The sequence below is a fragment of the Myodes glareolus genome, chromosome 23 (genome assembly GCF_982192425.1).
Source record: "Myodes glareolus chromosome 23, mMyoGla1.1, whole genome shotgun sequence".
Lineage (NCBI taxonomy): Eukaryota > Metazoa > Chordata > Mammalia > Rodentia > Cricetidae > Myodes > Myodes glareolus.
In genome coordinates this window covers 61654824-61676078 of record NC_142048.1, presented here as the reverse complement: position 1 = coordinate 61676078, position 21255 = coordinate 61654824, and the positions used below count along the sequence as shown (strand labels likewise).

Genomic DNA, 21255 nt, shown 5'->3' with positions numbered 1-21255 from the left:
GCAGGTAAAGTGCTGCTACATAAGAGTAAGAACCTATGTATGGATCCCCAGAAGCCACCGAAGGTGAAATGCATACCTTTCCTGTTTGGAATTGCAGCTACATTGTGATGAGAACAGAGAGGAAACAAGACTCTGTGAAAGATCATGGGGCCAGCTAGCCTGGCCATAGCGACCATCAACACAACATCCTGTGCTAAACACATTGGAAGGCAATGACTTACAATGTTACCTTCTGACTTCTACAAGTCACCATAGCGTGTGTACACCTTCACATACACACACACACACACACACACACACACGAGGGAGAGAGAGAGAGAGAGAGAGAGAGAGAGAGAGACGAAAGAGAGACGAAAGAGATACGAAAGAGAGACACCAATACATGGTTACCAAATCCATGATCAAGTTTGGCATTAAAAATGAAAAGACTCTAATAAAAGAGATGTCCCGCTTATAAATAGCTGTGTTTCCATAGCCCTTAATTCTTTTTCTTTGATGCTGACAAGTGTTTGGATTGAATGTCTTCATGCACGGAAGGCATCTCATGAACTCCTTGGTTCACAGCATATTTGCTAACCACACTTTCATCACCCTGCCCAGTGTTAGGAAGACATTGTTCACTTGTTGTGTGGGCTGTCTTGGAAGACACTGGAGCTATCAGGTCTCTTCACATTTAACCTGCTTGTCTTAGATTCCTAAACTCAGCTCCCAAGCTCTGAATTGAGGTCTCTTCTACTTTGATTCTTCCTTGTTTTTAAAATAATTCTGTCAGCGGGTGTTCACTCTAGGACTGATCTTTACAGATGATGTGGGAACAAAGCAAGGGTAATAATTTCCCCTATGTTTTCCTTTTTTCTGAATGTGTGGGGGAAATTGTCTTTAGGAAACAGTTCTTTTAAAAAGAAGAAAAAGTATATCAGTTGGCAGGAAACATGTCAACAATTCTTTTTGGAAAACATTTCAGTGTAAAAATAAAAAAAAATACAGGTTCTGTCTAATTTTCAGAAAGCAGGGCATGCTACCTGAGACATAGGCACCTTGGGTATTCAGAACTAAATTCCCCTGGAGGCAAAAGAGGCAATTCCAATTCCTCCTTCTTCATTATATCTTCTGAGTTTGCCTCCAAGTATTAAAATTGTAATCACAATCTATACAAAGAATGCCGGTTGTGGGGCATTCGAGGCAGTGGAGGGTGAGTCCTGGAACTCTTCTTTGAGACATATACATTCAGAGCGAGAGAAAAAATAACAGTCACCCTGGTGAGTGATTGCATTGTGTTGGAGGGAAGAAACGAGGCATGCATAATTTCTCAAGTCTTGTGTTAAGAAAGAACAGAGCCCTGACAGTCAGGGGGTGAAAGAGACAAGCAGTAAGAGAGAGAAGGCCTTAGAGTGTGTGAGGTCAGGATGGAAAAGCCTGAGAACTATCTGTAAAGGGGAAGGACTTGACAAAGTTGTAAGCACGAATTTTGCACTGAGCAAAGCTGACTGCGGTGCACACCTGATAAGCAAGGTTATATCATGCCAAACATATACGGGACCAGAAACTGCGGAAACAAAGGAGAAGGGTGAGAGAGGCAAACTCAGGCTAGACTGATAAAACAGGAGAACAGACATTAAAAATAGGAAGATTAAACAGTCTCTGAAAACAAAATGAGTTTATGCATCATGATGAAAGCGTGAAAATTTTCACCTGAACCAGGAAATTATGTACAAATCATGGGGTATGTGTAGTAAAGACATCCTTAGTGAAGGTCTTTGTGATCTTCCTTTACTATGTCCCAGACATTGACTCTTCTTACGACAGTGAACAATACAAATCACTATTAGACATAGCAAATGCTAAGGACGAAGAAATCAAAGACAGAATGCCTATGGGATATTTGCAGTTTAGGGTAGGATATTTATTTTATTTTTTAATAACCTTGTTCTTTAACATTTTCCTCCGTGTGTAAAGTGTTGTGTAATTATCTTCTGTCTCTCACCCCCATCAACCACTCTTCGCCTGACAAGTACTTTTCCATATTTATGGGCGTCTGTCTTGTTTTCAGACCCAATGTGTGTATGTCCATCAACAGATGAATGGGAAATAAAAACACAGTGCAAATACGCAATCTAAATTTTAATGAAAAAGGACTTGTCTCTGAGCTGTACTGGTGAGAAGGTGAGGGGGGAGTGTTACTACTGGTCATGTTTTGTCATCTTATGTTTGGGCATTATTTTACTTTTGGAAAATAAATTGAGATGAATTTGTATGTAAGTAGTTGGCATGCAAGAAACAAATGAAAGTCAATGATTTTAAATACCAATTCTCAAGAAAGTTTTAGCAGCATAGGCAAAATCAGATCCAATGAGAAAAGGACTAACGATCTAATACCAGGGATAAATACAATAACCACCACTCACTTGGTTAACTACAAAAGATGTAGAATATTCAGCTGGATCTGAAAGCTTTTATTTATGTTTTTCTGATTTTCCTTTTTTTTTTAGGCCCCAAAGTTGTTTCTATCATAATTCTTTGGTGCATAAAATTTTGATCTCTTTTGCAGTTTTTTTTTTTTTCAGTTACTTCAGTGAAATCATTTTAGGACAGGGAGGTCGAATCTATGGAGGTGTCTGTGTGGGAGGGTGAGCATAGTTGAGGATATATTCCACATTATTGTGAGAAACAGAGCCTACTTTCAAGTGAAACTGATGTGAAACTCATTAAATTGTATTTGCAATTTAAAATAAGTTGACATAGGATAACTTCATTATACTCTAAAAATAAAAACAATGCATCCTGGTTACAAATCAGTTTATATCAGACCCTGTGTGTCACCATGCCGGCCTGCTCATCTCCTGTACCTGTATAAACCTGTGTGCAGACCATTTTGGATATTTTTGTTTTTTTATCATTGTGACGAGGAAGCACAGCTACGTTACTTCTTAAATATCTTTCTATTTCTTCACGGTGGCAGAGATCAGTCATATTGCCTTCCACATGCTAGGCAAGGACTCTACAGTTCAGCTGTGTTCCCAGCTGTAACTTCCTATTTTTATTGATGTTTTGATTGTGGATAAAAAGGATTTGCAAGGGAATAATCGGTTTCCTCTCCTCCGTAAAACTCAAGTGTTGCACGCAGTGTTTTCTATCTCACTGCCTTCCTTGAAAAAAATAAATTACTTTATGGCACACGAATATCTTGAAGGTCAGCTCTCTCTGCTTGTCTGTCAGAACAGTGTTCCAGGTTCTGCCACATATGGGCTGTGATTCCAAAAGATAGCAAAAGGCACCTATTAAGAGGTTCTATCCCCAGGGAGGTAAGAAAAATCAATCTCTATCAGTGTAATGTAAAAGTGTGTGCACCTGCTTGGGGGAGATAAGCGTGGCCTTGTTTGATTAACTAAAGTATGAATTGACACTTGGAAGGCCATGAGAGTGTGTATGCTGTGAGTTTGAGACCAGTTCGGCTATATTAGCGTAATCTAGGTCACTCCAGACTACCACGTGAGTCTCTGTCTGTCTCTCTGTCTCTGTCTCTGTCTCTCCCCCCATGTGTGTGCGACACATACACACACTATTAAACAGCTACTAATTTGAAATACTGTATAGTAAAGAATCATGATTCATCAAGATATCTACAATGGTTTCTTACTCCTTTGGGGCTGAGACAAATGTAAATCAAATCAATCATTAACCCAAATTCCTAGAAAATCTCTATTCTGCAGTTCCCAAAGCATGTGACTCCTTTGAGATTTATAGAAACTGGTGACTTCAGATTTAAGCCTCTTGCTCTAATCATCTCTTGAATCTCTTCTAGTTCAGAATTGGAAGCTAGATTGTTTTCCAACATTTCTGGGAGACAGACAAAATAAATCTTTTTAATTTAATTTGAAATGCAATACTCTCTCCATTGTAAATTTGTCTACGTGCAATATCTGTGTGGGTCATGAGTAGGTGTGTTAGAATTAGCTGTCATTAAATGCTCATTGCAATTGCTAGGCCCCCTTGGGTATTTTCATTTCTACAGCGGGTTATACTCCCTATCCATTTCCTACTTCTCTTCTTGACAACACTTTAATGTGCTTAAAATAGCCATTTTATGTTATGTAGTCATCCGTAAGCCCTTCATTTCATAATCACACTTTCCAAATTCTAAGTTGCTAGCAAATCCTTTCCCTGAGCAAAGAAAGGCTCTTCCTAGGATGAACTGGAATGAAGTGAGTTAACACACAGGGCTGGGTGGGAGTTCAGTGCAAAAGAGCTGCCCAGGAATGTGTGCATGTGTGAGTTCCTATGTTCCCATTCAGCGCTCTCTCTCTCTCTCTTCTCCCTCTCTCTTCTCTCTCTCTCTCTCTCTCTCTCTCTCTCTCTCTCTCTCTCTGTGACCCCAATTCACACTGCATCACATTTCAGTGACATTTAATTGGTCATTCTATAAACAAAGCACCCATAACTATTACTAGATGTCATAATTGGTTGGCAGCTTTGTTTTAAATTAACATTCCTGTCAATTTGAATTGCAAATAGCAGACCCAGCAACCTTCCTGGAGAAACCAGTAGCACTGTGACCATGTCCTCTAGCTTCAAACTGTGACTCAGAAGATGTTTTGTAAGCAAAGCAATGTAAAACATTTTCTTTTCCAAATGAATCTCTACCAACACTGACCTTTATCCTCCTTTCTATCTACCTGATTTCTGTCTTTGAATCTAATTCAATTAAGGAGCTAGATGCTGTAATAATAGAACGAGCAGAGCTCAGAATCTTAAATGTCCATGTAGCGTTAAGGAGATCGGATGTCTGTTCTTAAAGCAGCACTTTACATCACAGCATACAAATACCCATTTCACTACTGTATCTCCTTATAATTTATATTCTACAACGGCACTGCAAATACATATTTTGTATTTGACAGATCTCATTCCAAGGGACATCTCCAGCTGAACGGCAGTCAGAAGTATAGGATTCCAGTGTTCAGTTGCTATAATTTCCAGAGAGTTTGCATTGATGACTGTGTCCCTAAAGAACCTTGGTCCAGTCCCCAAAGCCCTGGGCTCTGTGTGCAAACAGCAGCTGGTATTGACTAAAATTCACCTCAACGTCCTCGGTCTTTTCATTGAACTGCTCCCGTTATTTTGAGTCCATACAGGTTTCAGCCTCCCTCCTCAGCAGTGCCTGTTTGGACAGCAGTAGAGATAAACACTTGAACCTGAGGCAACAAATGTTAGAAGGGCCTGCCGTTTACTCCCCTGTAAAACCAACAGTGTTTCCCCATTACCTGATTTGAATGCTGAGAAATAAGTGGACACGTTTTTTGCAGTTGTGATAGAGACGGTCTGCTATGGCATGGCTGTTGAAGCATTATTTACTTCTTTTGAGCACGTGTTTTAAGTTTATGACACATTCTTGTTCCTTTAAGGGATTAAACCCAGATTTCCAATTCAGTGTTTGAGGACTGGGGAGAAAGTTCAGTCCTTAAAAGCGTTCTGGTCCTGAGATCAATTCCCAGAACTTAGGAGAAAACCTGGACATATGTATAGGCAGCTTGTATAAATGACACCAGTGCCGGGTAGACAGGTGGATCCCTAAGACTCTAGTCAGCCAACTATTAAGTGAGTGCCAGGCCAGTGAATGACCCTGGCATTCAAAATAAGATAAAGGGCCCTTGGAGAACAACACCTCAGGCTAACCCTTGACCTCCACACATGCATGCACTTGGAGGAACATGTATCCCTGACACATTCATACGTAAAATACAGTATTTGAAAGCCACCTTTGTCAAATGCAGGAATCCCTGTTCTTTCTCGTGATTGTATTAGAGAAACTTACACTGGAAAAAGCTACAGTTGGCACAGGCTGAATGAAAGACTAGCAAAAAGGCCAATAAACATCGTTATAGCTGGATTAGTTATAGGTCTGCGGCCTCTGCTTTGAAATCTCTAGAAGATCCACATTGAGACTACTTGAGAAAGCCCTTCTGGAGGGCATCCAAACTGGGACTGTTGACACCCTGCTGGCGACACACCACGCATTCTACTTGTTTGCTTATTAGCCCTTGTGACTCACTCAGAGCAGAACAATGACTTTTTTGTTGTTGTTGTTTCTTTGTTTCATCACATGGCGAAAGAGCAACATTGGCACCTTTTTTTTTAATGGAACTCAGTGCCAGAGCCCTGAGGGAAAGCCACGCAATTCCCTCTGCCACCAGGGGGCGCTATCACCCAATTATTTTTCAGAGCTTCTGATCAATTTGTTTGAAGCCATCCTGAGACTCAAAGGATACTTCTAAAGAACTGGAGTTGATTTGTCTCTCTCCCCCTCTCTCTATGACTGGGTATGGGGTGAACCTCAGACTATTTTTAAGGTGCTGAGGGACTAAGGAGAAAATAGCAAAATCTGAGTGGGAATGACATTGTCAACACAAGTCTTCTGGGAGTTATTGGTTTACAAAGCTTCCTGAACTGTCAAAATCAAGTACAAGGCAGACAAAGTGACAAGGATGCATAAGTCCTGGAGCCTTTCCACAGCTGAGGTTCTCTGGACAGTTCACGCCTCTCCCACAGCTTTATTTTCAATATATTTTATCGCTGGTTGCTTAAAATTTTTCCAACTCAAGCCTTGCACAAATGGCAGAAATCATTTTTTACAGTTTAAATTTTGTTTTATTCATGGTTGTTAATATAAACTAAAAGGGAAATGAAGAGTGCTTTCTAAAACAGCAAATACATATTTTGTTTTCCAAACTCTTGCAGTTTAGATCATAGCTGGGTCCACAGTCGTCTGCACTGGGCTGGAGTCAGTAGATGAAGTCTTTCCTGAAGTCATCCCAAGTGGCAGCATGAAGAGCCTGTGAAAGAGTGTGTTGGTTTCAGTGGGGGTGTAGGTGAGGCCGGTTATGAGTCTTCTACCTATCTTATTTGCCTCACCCAAGAATACAAAGGTTCTTCCATGTCGAGGCATGATTAATAAACAGCTGATGAAGAGTAGGTGAGGCTGGAACCAAAGGAGAATAAAATTAATCAGACCTATCTTCCAGACAAAATGCTCTCCACTATACAGAATAATTTATGAGTGTTGTCCCTTCATGGACGGGGATGTTTCCACATATTCTAACTCAATTTTAGGAAAGAGAAGTACCCACGGGCTTGTATTAGGAATAAAATGGAGGAGAAGATGAAGCAGCAGGCTTAATGTATCTCACTGTCATGCTCGTTCCAAGAGTGGTCATGGTGTCCTCTGCAAATAACCTCTTGCAGGGACCATTGGAGAACATAAAGAAAATACTAGGAAAATAATGAGGATGAGTAGAGAACTAGATATTTTGGAGCATCGTTTTGACTCATCTGGACTATAGCTAGTAGCTGATTAAATAGCAGTCACTGTTTGGGGAATATTACACAAATGCACAAGTACAAAAGGAAAGGAGGGATGATGTTATCTAAACCCAAGTTATTTGACACAACCAGGACTTCAAGAGGTCCTGTGAAAGGAGAGAATGGAAATTTGGAGAATAAGCAAAGAGGAATGGAACAGCATCAAGAAAGACAAGAATCCAGTTGTATTTCCTTGCAGTATTGTTTGCACACTAAAAGCACCAAGGTCAACCTGTTAGGGGTTGATTCATTTGTTCATGTGACACCTTTGTTATTTTACTTTAAAATGTTAGCAGGACAAGGGCAAAATTATATGTTAAGGATCAAAGGAGAGAAAAAATAGGTTTTTGTTTAAACAGGAGACCAAAGAAATATAATAGGCAGGGGAAATTACAAAACAATGTAAAGGGTAAGGGTAGTGTTGACTGAAAGAACATCTAGCTTTCTGTTGTGTCTAAATCTCTATAGCTATCCTTGATCATCTGGGTAATAAAATATGATGCTAACTTAGGTGCTGCTCTAGGAGCTTTGCAGATGAAGTTAAAGCATCAAGAGAGCCATATTTTCTCAGGCTGATTGCACCAGCCCTAAAGTTGATTTGGCACAAAGGACCTGTTTTCTGTTTGAATCTTTAGATGCATTAGCAGGAAAACAGGGTCTCGGTTCTAGCTCCAGAAATGGATCTTCCAATAGGAGGGCTAATCTGGGAAAAAAAGACACAGAGCTCTGGTGAGCACTCTCTAGCCGGCTTCCTTTAACCTGAGTTAGGAGCCCAACTAAACAATCACAGACCTCTGATCAGGGTGCTGCAATCTACGGCATGCAGGTCGCTTTATCACATTGGTGGAAACTTTGTTTTCATAACAGAAAGAAAACCTAGTGTTATTACAGAAACTAAAGAACAAGGTAGAAGGAAGAGAATGGGTCCAGACAAGTGAGACAGCAGCTGCTTCCTCCATGAAGGAGCTTGCAGTTTCTCTTTCAATTCCTTTTATGCAAACAGTTCAGGTCCACAGGCCCTCTGAATACCCGAATCATCGCTATGAGCCTCTGCCAAAGCGTTGTGTTAGGATGAGCTACAACCCCACAGTGGGAAGGGAACAGTTACCCTTAAGTTTACATTTTGAAGAATTTTTCCTTTATTAAATTCTCCCTTGGTTATATATTCCAATTTAGATAGGAACCCTGAGTTCTTGTGGAATTTCAACACTGCACTTTTCTAAAATTATATATTCTGGCTTCCAAATGTTTGAGCTGTGGAGGAAAAACTGTTGGCAGACTGGAAATTCCCTTTAGTATGTATGTGTTTGTGTTTCTCAAATAGCTCTCCTTTTAATTTGCTGACATTTCTGCTTTGCATGGAGTCATAGGAAGAGCTGCAAATGTATCGGATGTCTGTGGATTAACAAATCATTTTCTCCCATTTCTGGTTGGCCTTTGGAAAACAGAGGAGACATTTTTAGGGTAATGGCTACACTGCACCTTCCAAAGAAAACTCAACAATCCGTGCCCCACCTCTATGAAGTAAATAAATATTTCCATTATTAGAGAATGGAAACTCGGTAAGATATTTCTCAGGGAAAAATATAATCAAGCTTTATCGCACATCTTCCTACTGTGCTGAACTGTTTCACGGTCTGCCAAATGCTGCTTGGGCACTTCTGACACTCTCCAGGCTGACAACTAAACAAACCTAGGAAGCCACACACAGCAGCCCCACCCGACTCCCTTTGTACCCCAGACACTGTTTCTTACCCCATGAGATGTTTCCCAGTTTCTAACTGAAACCCAGTTACCATGGAGCAATTAAAAGAGATCTTTCTGTTTTTCCTTGTCAGTACTCTATGCATGCTGGCAGAGAATCCCAAGTCCAAGAACTTCTGTGACTAGTAGGCTCCTAACTTAAAAGTTACTCAGCAAAGGAGAAGTATGATGCCCCTGTGTGAGATCCCTGCCTATTGAGTACATTAGATTTCTATTTATTTTATGATCTAAAAACACCCGGAACAGATCAATTAACACTGCAAATAAATACATACATGAGAATGGGAGAATTCAACAAAAAAGTTTTCATTTCAAAAAGAAGAGGGAAATTAAGGAATGCCTTAATCATAATATATAGTTCAATGATTTTTACCAGTTAATATTAATTTGATATACAATCATCTAAAAAATCCAAATGTACAAATCAGTTGTATTAATAATTCTTGTAGAAAAATAACACATATCATGATTTTGTTCCACCTTTTTGCTTTTGTTACATATAAAATATATATGAACACGCATATAGACGTATAATTTAAAAACCTCCATCCATAATGCTTTTCTAGGTTATTCTGAGCATATTTATGTCTACACTAACGGGTATACTTACTATTTCTCTACATTCAGCTTAAGCACTTTGATCTCCAAGTCTTATGCATATTTAATTCTCCAAACTCAGAAAATTAGTGGGGAAATCACCCCAAAACAAACAGAACACAAAGGTAAGAAAACGCAAGACTCTCAGGAGTCTTACATATGCAACGGTCATCTTTCTAAGAGATGTAAATTGGTAAAGGAGGTGATTGGGGTTTTTGGAAGAATTACCAGTTTTGGTAAAATCAAACTTGTCTTGTTGGTTTGTTTAGTTGATGTCCTATAAAGAAAGGTAAAGAATCATTGAAAGTATAACCTTTCTATATATTCAGAGCTCCTCCAACTAAGTATCAAATAATAAGATCCTTAGGATCATATGGAAAATTCCACCAAATTTTACCTATCATGTGCATATTTTAAAATGAAATTAGTACATTTTATTATTAAAACTTTAGGTAGGCGGTAGGTATAATTTCCCCACGAGCCTAACTGACTCCCACTGAGCAGCTTCTGGCATGAAAAGAGAAGAGCGTGACTCAACCTGTGGATGAACTGTTCTTTTGCATTTTATCCTCAGGTTTGGATGTGGATGGCATCGATCAGGCACAAGTTCAGTAAACAAGTGGCAGAAAGCTTCTTTTATTCCAGACGTGTCTCTGCAGCATGTAGTCATGAATTAGAGTTTTAGCTTCATTCTGATTCTAAAAAGCATTATAATTATACTTGGTTGGAATTACTGTCAAATGACCTAGTGTTTTTAGAGGGTGGGCAAAGAAAATCTGTACTTTCTGTAGCTCTCCTTTGGCTGAGCGCTCTGACTGTGTAATAGATTTTTTGACTATGTTTCTCATCTTTGTTCCTACAGATGCAGCCTGCTGACATGTTTAAGACTTCATAATGAAGAATCAGCACAGAACTGGTAAATATTCTTCCTAAAATCACCAATAGGATCTTACTGGAAATATGTAGCCATAACCTGCTTTTATAAGTAACAGGGGCCTTTACCTTTCTGAGTGCCCCTTCATAACAATCCCAAGATTTGGGGAACACTAGAAGAAGAATGCCCATGTGCTAAGATTTAGCCATTTAAAGCAAGTATCCAGCCAATAAAGCATCATCTCTTTCTTGTCTTTGGTAGCTACCTGTCTTCTGCTGTTTTATTCTTCTCTTTACTTTCAAATTATAAGAATGCATATTTTCCCTAAATCTGCCACTCTGTAATAGTGACAGGTATCTTCATGGGTTCCTTCAGTTTCTCAGTGTAGATAAAGATTAGATGCATGTCTAACTGTGATCTTACCCCTGACATTGCTTATTTCTGTAATTCTAGATCTGTTTTAGAGTTATTGAGCCAGTAAAATGGCCTAAATATGATTTAGAATCTTACTTAGTCATGGTTTTTAAAAACACTAGAATAACTTAATCTTTCTGCTAGAGTGATACAAATTTACTGAAAATGATTATGAGACTTATATGGCTTTATGGGGTTTCTCATGTAAAAAATTAAGATATTATTATTGTATAGAACATTTTGGTGGATAGTTATTTCTTTTACGAAGACCTCTGGCTTACATTGAAAGCTGTTTCAAATTCTGACTCAGTCCTGCCAAAGTTTGCTAACTACAGATAAAGGTGCCATTGATGAGAAGCCCAACATTATGTCAACTCTTCCCTCCAGCAATTTCAAAAGCCCACGTTTAGCAAGTTTAGGACTTGGTTCAAGATTACTGTTCCATAGACATTGGTTCAGTTAATAACCTTGTGTTTACATGTCAATGTGCCCAAGCCTGTGGTTTTATTGTCTTAACAAGTGAAAAAGCTTTGAACTTAGTATTTATACATTGAAAGAAAGACATGCAGGTGACCAGGCAAAAGGTACAATGTGGAATGTAAACCAGAAAGCGTGGCAGGCAGTGAGGACTTTTAATTATGGCGTAAACTATAGCCTGCCCGCTACTACCCCAATGGGAGATAGAAGAAAAAAAAATGGGTGATAATAAGATTACTGTAATTATCTGGTCTATCAAGAAAAGGAGGAAGGAAAGAGCAAATGAAGGAATGAATAAACAAGCAAATAAACAAACTAAAAAGAGGAGACAGCATGTGCTCACTTGGAAACATTACTTTAAGTAGTATCATCCAATCAGGAATCTACTATTTCTTTAGGAGGCTATTTTCCCAGTTCATCATATTCAAAATCACACTCTTCCTTCCTCAGCACAGAGGCCTCAGGAATGCCAGGCCTCACCCGTGTAGGTAATCCTTCATTTCCAGTCCCTGTCCCACAGGTTCAATCTTGGCTAAATTTGTTCTTTTCCACTTTGTGTGGGAAGGATTTAAGATACCATGTTGGAGACAACAGATTTAAGAGACTCTGTCCCACTAAGGGTACTTCTAGCTAAATACCTCCATAGCCTTCTACCTCTATCATTATGGGACAGTAGAAAATGTGCAGCCTTGAAGTCCCTTGCAGTGTCTCTAGGCGCTGTCACATAGAGTTAATGAATGCCCTGCTAGGTTTCAGATCACCTACTTGTCTAAAACTTCATTCTCAATTCATTCCTGAAGTGAACTTGAAAGTTGAAACAATAAACCATAACTTGAGCAAAAGTTGCATCAATTCCTATCCCACAAATTTCACCTTCTTCTGGGTTTCCTCAGTCTTCACATTTGCTTTGTAAATTCTGGTTGGGGCTGAAGAGATTACTCAGTAATTAAGAGCACTGACTGCTCTTTAAAAAAATCAGAATTCAATTCCTAGGACCAGCCTGGCAGATCATAACATTCCATAACTCTAATTCCAGGGGATTCAATGTTTTCTTCAGCCTTATGGTGACACCAGGCATACAAATGTTGCACAGAAGTACATGCAGGTAAACCACTCATGGGCATGAAAATCATTTTTTTTAAGTTAAATCCAGTGCCTCATATATATCCCATGGTAAAAAAATCAGTGATAAGCAGCCCTTCCAACTCTAGATTTAAGAGAAAAAGAAACGTATTGCTCATTCTTATAATGGATACTATGTAGAAGGTAGTAAGGTTCCCACATCAAGGGGGAAGCTAGGGTTCTCTGAAGAGGGCAACACTCTATTTGCAGTAGAAATCTTCCATTTCTGTCCCACAGTTTGATAATATCTTGCTCCGTAAGACAAAGACAAGAGTGGGGGAAAAAAGGGCAACATTATTGGCCTCGCTTTAATGGGAATGTCATGGGACACAAGGAAAATCAGAAAAATATAACCTATTTCCATTGCTAGAAGGGCAACTACATAAGTTGAATAAGAACTGACCAATATGCAACACAATTATTAGTTGACATTTTCAGCATTTTTTTTTATTGGTTTTGCAGTGAGTTCTGCTGTCGACTTGGGATTCTTGCTCCTATGCACAAAGAAATGAAAACTGAACTAATGTGAGTAGTCATTCCTTTCCTCTCTCCCACATATGGAACAGTCTGAAAAGTGGAAAGAATAGTGGACACAGGAAGAAATAGCAAATGAAAATTTGCTGCTACAGTGAAGTGGCAACTGGGTATTTATGTGTGTACATATAATGCTTTTCTTTTTATTGAACTTTATCGCAATTAAATATCTTGTAAAATTTCTGATCATACTGTTTGTTGGAGACCACAAAAGGATCTTTGTCCATTTGCTACAATGCCTGAAGTCTCCAGAAAATTGGCACAATCTTCATTACCATTTCTCAGAGTCCAAAGATCATCTGTAAGTTGCTGAGAGCTAAGGAAATGCGGCATAAGGCCTCATGTGAGTGTTCCTTCTCATATGGAATCCCTGAGTTTATATGTTTATTCAGGAAAAGGAATTTTTTATTCTTATTAGATTAGAGGAAGCTAGCATTTTGAAGAGATTGGGAATAACTATTTTTGTCTATAACGTGATATTTTCCACATGAATTAAACACGTTTTTCTTAGAGTGCTTACTTTTTACTTAATTGTACAAATAAATGTGTTAAGGGTCATTAAATGTGGCATTTGCCCATGGCACTGACTCTAAATAAGTTTTGTATATAAGACAATATATAAAAGACATGAAGTAATATAATTAAAAATTGAATATAACCGAAAACTTGTCTCTGCAATCACAATGCTAATTCCATTCATAGATACAATTCTGAACATCAGAAAACTAACTGTGAAACAGGAGACTGGAGTAGGAGTGAAAGGGATAGCAAAATGAGGTCTCTAAGAATAGCATGGGAGAAATCTCAGAAAAAACACAATGGAACACCACAGGGGGATGTGAGTGCACTGGAGGTCACTTTGACTTGAGAAAAAAGGGTTCATCCTGTAGTCTCTGCAACAGAGGTCAGAAGGAAGTCACAGAGAGAGAGAGAACTGGGCTTGTGCAAGAATGGAGGTTGAAACACATTGGATTTCATCACCTAAAGGTGTCATTTTTTTCTGCTACCAATCTTCCATTGTTGATCAGTGATTTGTAGATAAAGCAGATAACCTGACCATTGACTTGTAAATCAGATTCATCATCTCAGAGGATCATTGTGAAAAGAACATGACTGATACATATGGAAAAGGCTTTCCCCAAGACTCTGGTATACTTGTCACAACACCTTCATGTCCTTTGACTCAGAAAAGAACTGTTCACCACTCCAAATACTCTAAGATAAACACATGGTTAATTGCCTGCATTGGTTTGCAAAGTCTCCGCCTAACGTCTCAACCAGTTGTAAAGTTAATTAGTAATCAACGTATCGGCAGAGGCGAGTGTAGATTTGAGAGATATTCTGACAGGACATGCAATTCTCTTAGTGTTTGTCAATGCAGAACTGACTTCTTTTGAAACCCAACTTTCCAGCAGCTGCTGAGGGTTAGGCTTTATCTCTGTCTCCTTAATCCCCAGTCCTTCTCAGAACCTCCGGACTCAGATGCGTACATCTACCCCCTCTTCATCTGTAGTCTAATAATGAAAGGTAGTGGTTGTTGTGTTTAAAGTTGTTTCATTTCAGTTCTTAACGTTTACATTCTGTGTCAAGTGCTTCATTTGTTTCTTTGTTTTCTTCCACATGAACAGAATTTCCAGATAGTCAGGGATATACCACTCTTATCTCCTGTATGCATTTCCATTGTGCAAGGAAGAGTCCAGCAAACACTAATCACAAAAACAGGGGACAGATCTGGCAATGATCACTATCAGGATGTCCTGTTCCCATGCCCTGGAACAGCTATACCAAATACTAAAAACTCTTACTTCTCTACCTCTAAGAAGAACAGAAATGAACATCTATCCAAACAGTAGACTGGATTGAATTCTCTGGTTCATAAAAGGAGTCAGAAAAAAAAAAAAATGACTGTTCACTAGTCAACCAAAGCCAGACACTGAACTTGGAAGTCCAAGAATCTAATTACTTCCAGCAAAAGGATGCAAGCCCACCACAGGAAAACAAGTTAAGGAAATGAGACAACCATTGCTAAGTAACCCAAAGAGAGATGAAGTCCAACAACAAAGGAAACCAGAGAGCTGGTACTTACAGGGATTGCTGTGTTATCCTCCCACTTCCCACATGTTACAATTACCCCAGTGTGTGTCATGTTCTGTGATCTATAACACCAAGCCCCATATTATCTTTTATTTTAATTTTACTTGCGTTATTCAAAATGGGTTTCTTCCTCTTACTCCCTCCTTTGTAGAGACACCATGAATCAGGAATGAGTGGAGCACTGTAGATCAATCCACAGGACTGTTCACATCTGAAAAAGCAAAGACTTAAAATGTCTACCACCCCTGCACTGACATCTAATCCAAAGTATGGATGCCGAGAGACTCTCAATTGAAGTAGCTGACCAATATTCTTATGAGAATCCGGGACTCCTGTTGTTCCCTTTTACCTACAGCCCCTACGTGGTATATTATGACAGAGACACCCAGGTGAATCCTATATTTTTCTTCTGTTCTAAGCCACATATTAAAAGAAATGAAAAGATGGGTAAATGAAATGAAAAGCTGCTGAACCATAGTGCTTGTTGTATGAAATCAATCAGTATAATTACTGGTCCACTGTATAATGAGCAGCTCGTTGAGCCATGATGGTTCAAGTGCCATCAACAGGTCTCTGCCCTCCTGGAGCTGGTGTTGTTATGGGGAGAAAAAGAAAGATTTTTTTTTTTATTTTTAATCTTATGGCTTTTTACAATTACTGGTGGTATTGTGAGTGGTTATACTTTTTTTCAGACATGCATTTACTTAATATATGAGTGCATGTTTGTGTGTGTGTGTGTGTCTGTGTTGTGTGTGTGTGTGTGTGTGTATTTGTGTGTGTGTTTTCATGGACAAGTATGCACCATGGCATACATAGGGAAATCAGAGGGTGACTTGCATGAGTTGTTTTTCTCCTCCTTCATGTGAGTCCTAGTGATCAAGCTTAGCTTATCTGGTTTGGCACCAAGCTCCTACACACTGAACCATCATACAAGTCCTAGTGATGATATCTTTAGAAAGGAGAAGAGGCAGATAAATGATGTGAGCAGGAATCAAATTTCTTGGACCAAAAGAAAAAAAAAAGATTATATTCTCATGTAAATTTCAATGAGCAGCTATTGGAAGGTGTCCTGGGAAGACTCATACAGCTTTTGGTATTTTAAAACCTATAATTAAATGGAGAAAATGAAGGGAGTGGAAGGTTAGAAATGATGAAAGAAAAGAGATAAGTGAGGAAGAGTTTCATCTTTTTAAGCAGTGGAAAGCAAGAAGACGAATGGATACAGAATGCAGGAAGAGGGTACAGCTGGTTGATTACCAAAGAGGCCTCAGTGACAAAGCTGCTTGTGGTTTTTGGTTTGAGCAGCACATGGAAGATGAAGTCCTTTGATGAAGAGCAGTTGGAGACATTCAGGAGCTTGGCGAATCCTTTGCTGGAATGATTAGAAAGACAAATAGTAAATCAGGCAAAATTTGAAGCCAACTTTGAAAATTTTCTACGATGCAGGTACTTTATCACCTTACATACTACAGAGTACATATAAAATTTAAAAAGGTTTAGTTTTGGAAACAAATAATGAACACGTTAACTTATGCTGAAGGCACTTTTTCAATTATCCCAATGAGTAGAAAGTACTGTGTTTAAAAAACAACACACACAGCTAGGCAGTGGTGATGCACGCCTTTAATCCCAGCACTCGGGAGGCAAAGGCAGGCAGATCTCTGTGATTTCAAGGCCAGCCTGGTGTACAAGAGATAGTTCCAGGACAGGCTCGCAAGCTACAGCAAAAGCCTGTCTCGAAAAACCAAAAACCAAAAACAAAACAACAACAACAACAAAAAACTAAACTAAATAAAACTCACACACAATAGGAAATGTACAAGCTTTTTTCTTTGTTTTGTCTGGGGATAGCAAGGGACTCCATGGCTGAGTAATATCAGTGCAACCCCAGAACCAGCAAACTTGCAAATAATCCTTGTTATGTTATGTTATGTTATGTTATGTTATTGCGCTGGATGTGGGAAAGTCTGCATGTTCAGTTGTTTGCATATTCACTCATGAGAACCGATTTACATGACAATTTTGAACACTTTTTTAAACTCTTTACACACCCCTTACTGAGTTTAAGCTTTTGAAAACTACACTAGCCTTGTAAGCTTTATAGACCTATCATAGCAGAGGGAAATTCAAGGAAACAATATCCAGAACCTCACTAGATAACAGTAAAACTTAGAAAAATATAAAAAAATTGAATATTGTAGCTGATATAAGGACTGAAATATCCAAACAAAATTTTGGCAACCTGTAGAACTAGGAAGTGTCCCACAGTTCATGCTTAGTGAAAAATTAGTCTATGTGTGGTAAAGGAAAACGCTACTGGTCTCACATTACAATTTGGATGAATTATGGGTCTAGAACTCATTAAGCATTTCCCATCAGTCACCCAGAGTTATTGGTATGTGTGAGATCATCTATCTAATTAACATGAGCATTTAGACTAATTGGATCGCATAATTGATTTCCCTGGTTAGAATTTCCCTTGGAAGTTGGGTTCTAGGTTCTCAGTGAGCACCCAGTTTCAATATCTGGGGGGGTTTGAGTCTGGATGGTTAATCAAAGTGGTTTATTCATAAAGATTATAGAGTAAATATCCAGTGTACTATGTAGGGACCAAAATGATTAAGTTAAAGTTCAACTTTAAAATTATACCATTGCATGAAAGACAGAACCTGCAGCATAATTTTTATCACATGAGATATTAAGCACTGAATATTAATGTATAGGTATACATAGGGATGTATGTGCATAAATGTTAACACTCACACATGCACATACATGGAAATAAATAAAAATCTTAAAACACTCAAGTCATTCCCAGAATCCCTTTGGGATAGTGCTTGTGTCTCTCAAGAGGTAGCCCAGAAACAACAGGAAAAAGAAATGTGGAATTTCAGTGGTCCCTTGCAATGTCTCACTTCAAACAGGAAAAAGTAAATAAAGGATAAATTCAGTTAGTCACATTATAGTGCTCCAAAAGTGATATAGGATTATGACAATAGATTTAACCAATACATAAAGCACACTTGTACTTCTTTTACATACTACATAGGATATAAGCAAGATTCATGATTTCAAGGATGATAATAACCTAATTATTTCCTTTGAACATATCAATTCTTGTAACCAATTATCTGTCTCTGTATAATAAGCAAATACTCCATCTTTAACATATATTTTATAATCTAAACAGTGATGGAAAATATTAATGAAAATGCATTAAAACAATTTAACATAAAATAAACATGAACTTTGAAGGAAGTTGATTCCTGAAGGATTTGTGATTTACCAGACACTCATCCATCATTGGTGATGAATGAAAGAATGAAAGATTCTGCTGCTTTCTAAATCAAAGTGCAAACATTGGAAAATACACCCTTTGTTTCTTGATACAAGTTTTATTGTTCAACTGAAAGAAATGTAGGAGTAGCAGGTGAGAAGACCGAGCACACTGATGTTAGTCCAGAAAACGGGAAAGAGAGAGAAGATAATTCACATACTACTGTCTTCACTAAACGGATTCCATCATGCAGGTGTGTCATTTGTCCCCTACTTACTCTCTGGAATACCCGCTACATGTAGACTGGAGAATTGCAAGGTTCTCAAGGAAAACTTGAGACTGTTGGCTTTTGCCCTCGCCAGGCAGTCTGCCATTTTTAAGGTTTGGAGACCTGTGTGAGAGATGTGTCATCCCCTGCCACTGCCTCAACAAAGTCCAAGTGCAGAATGCTTTTTCTGTAATCACCAGAGGCAGTTATCAAGAGGGATAGCTTTGTCTGTTGTCTGGGTGAAAAGTAGCAGATTAATGTGTTGTTTTAAAGTATGTAATGTGCCCACAGGCTGAAGCAATTAGGAAATAAATCATTTCATGGGGGTAGAGGCAGAGGAGATTCAGGAATGTTGGTATGATGGAAAACAAAGCTTCCATGGGTCTGATTAGTAACTGAACTGTTATAACCACCCTTATAAATCCCAGGTCTTGGGCAGGAGCTTTCAGTGGGAAGCGAGTTGATTCATGCGTTCCCCCAAGCTCATGCCTATGATCCAAACTGAATTGTTTATTATACACTACAGCTTCCTTCAAGGGTGAATTTCGCTGTTGCCTTGAACAGGCCTACTAAATAAATGTCTTTAAGTCTGAATTGAGGGCACAATGCAAGTCCATTTTCGAAACTGGAATGAATTTTGAAGATAGATTTCTAAAAGAGAGTAAAAAAAAACTATATTCTAGCCAAATTAGGTAAGAAAAACAAAAATATTTTAAACTATCAGATGGTTCTTAAAGTATAGACTTCCAAAAAGTGTATGGTTGTAATAAAAAATATAATCTGAAAAATCATGATCAGGGGCAATACTATTAGAACGTATGTTCCAATGAACTTCGTTTGCTTCTCTTGCAGTAAAGATGCATTATCTCAGATACTGTATTATTGACATAACAGAGGCTTCTGAGGAAAGAAAGAAAGAAACAAAGAAAGAAGAAAGGAAGAAAGGAAGAAAGAAAGAAAGAAAGAAAGAAAGAAAAGAGAGAAAAGAAAGAAAAGAAACTGATGCTTCTGAAGAAGTGAAAAGGTCACTGGACTCTTTAAGCCAAAAAACTTACATGAGTGCACACTAGGAGTGAAACTGGGGGGGGGGTTGTAAAACATAAGCAAAGCCATAAATATCATTTCCATGACACGAGGCTCTATGCTGTGCAGTAAAATTGAGTTAAGTCTTTCAAGTTATACGCCTTCTCAGGCGTGGAGACCTGAAGATCTTACTAAAGTGAGGAACTTTGTGTTCCTCTCCACTAACTCTGGTTTGGAGTCTTAGTGTCGCTGTTGGCATCCTGTGGTAGGGGCAGCATTTCACTACTGAGAAACACTGAGAGCTGGGGTCCAATCTTCTCTACAAGTGGCTTCAAACTTATCACTGGGTAATGACTTTTTCAAGATTCGCTTCATTGAGGTTCTAAGGAAGGGCCGTAAGGTGAATCTCCTTGATTATTGTTTCTTTCTTTCTCGTGTTAAGGAAAACATTTTGGATATGATGTGAATATTTCCTTTCCCCAACTAAAATTATGACAGTTGTAAAACTAGTCAAACTCTGTAAGAAAAGGAAGACAGAACTGATGTGCTCATGGCAGATTGTGAAGCAAGATCAGACAATGGTGAGAGAATAATTGGGTCTCTAAGGGGTCCATCAGGTCAGGTCTACAGCACTTATGAAATGACCTGCTTGTCAGAGACTTGAGACTTGACTATCTATGAAGATAGATTTAGAAGAAAGGACATCCCTGTGTGTGTGTGTGTGTGTGTGTGTGTGTGTGTGTGTGTGTGTGTCTGTGTGTGTTGTGGTAAATGAGTGCATGTGTGTCAGAGCACACCCATTGGGCAAAGGATGTAGTCAGGTGTCTTGCACTACCACTTTGCACCTTATTACTTTGAAACAAAAATTTTCACTTAAATTGGATACAGTTGCTGTCCAGCTAGTGGCAGGAGTCCTCCTGCCTTCTTACTCCATAGCAATGGGGTCAACAGAAAACATGATCACACCTAGCTTTTTACATGGGAGTTGGGAATTTGAACTCAGGCCTTCACTCCTCTGCAGCAAATGTTCTTCCCTGTTGAACCATCTAACCATCTCACAAACCCACAGAAGTCTGTTCTCTGCACTGTGGGTACACTAAGAGTGACTTTACTCAGTTGTGAGACTAACACTTTCCACGGTGTGGATGTAGAGATCCCTCATGGGAGGTGATTGATGTGACACTCACATCAAATTTCCCTCTCTAACTTACAAATACAGGTTGAGCAGGGCCACACTTTTGTGGTACTCATTCATTGCTCATGTGACTGTATCATCATCATCATCTTCTTCTTCTCTTCTTCTTCTTCTTCTTCTTCTTCTTCTTCTTCTTCTTCTTCTTCTTCTTCTTCGTCTTCTTTTTCTTCTTCTTCTCCTCCTCTTCCTCCTCCTCCTCCTCTTCCTCCTCTTCTTCCTCTTCCTCCTCCTCTTCCTCTTGATCATTCTCCTCCTCTTCC

General features: G+C 38.9%; 1 long non-coding RNA gene across 1 annotated transcript; it reads left to right on the top strand.

Moving 5' to 3' along the window:
• Positions 1-10322: 10322 nt before the first annotated feature.
• On the top strand, positions 10323-19729 carry LOC146890516 (uncharacterized). The gene is made up of 5 exons (XR_014998607.2): positions 10323-10633; positions 12519-12587; positions 13067-13129; positions 15384-18762; positions 19630-19729. It is a non-coding gene; the product is annotated as an uncharacterized LOC146890516 (long non-coding RNA).
• The last annotated feature ends 1526 nt before the right edge of the window (positions 19730-21255 follow it).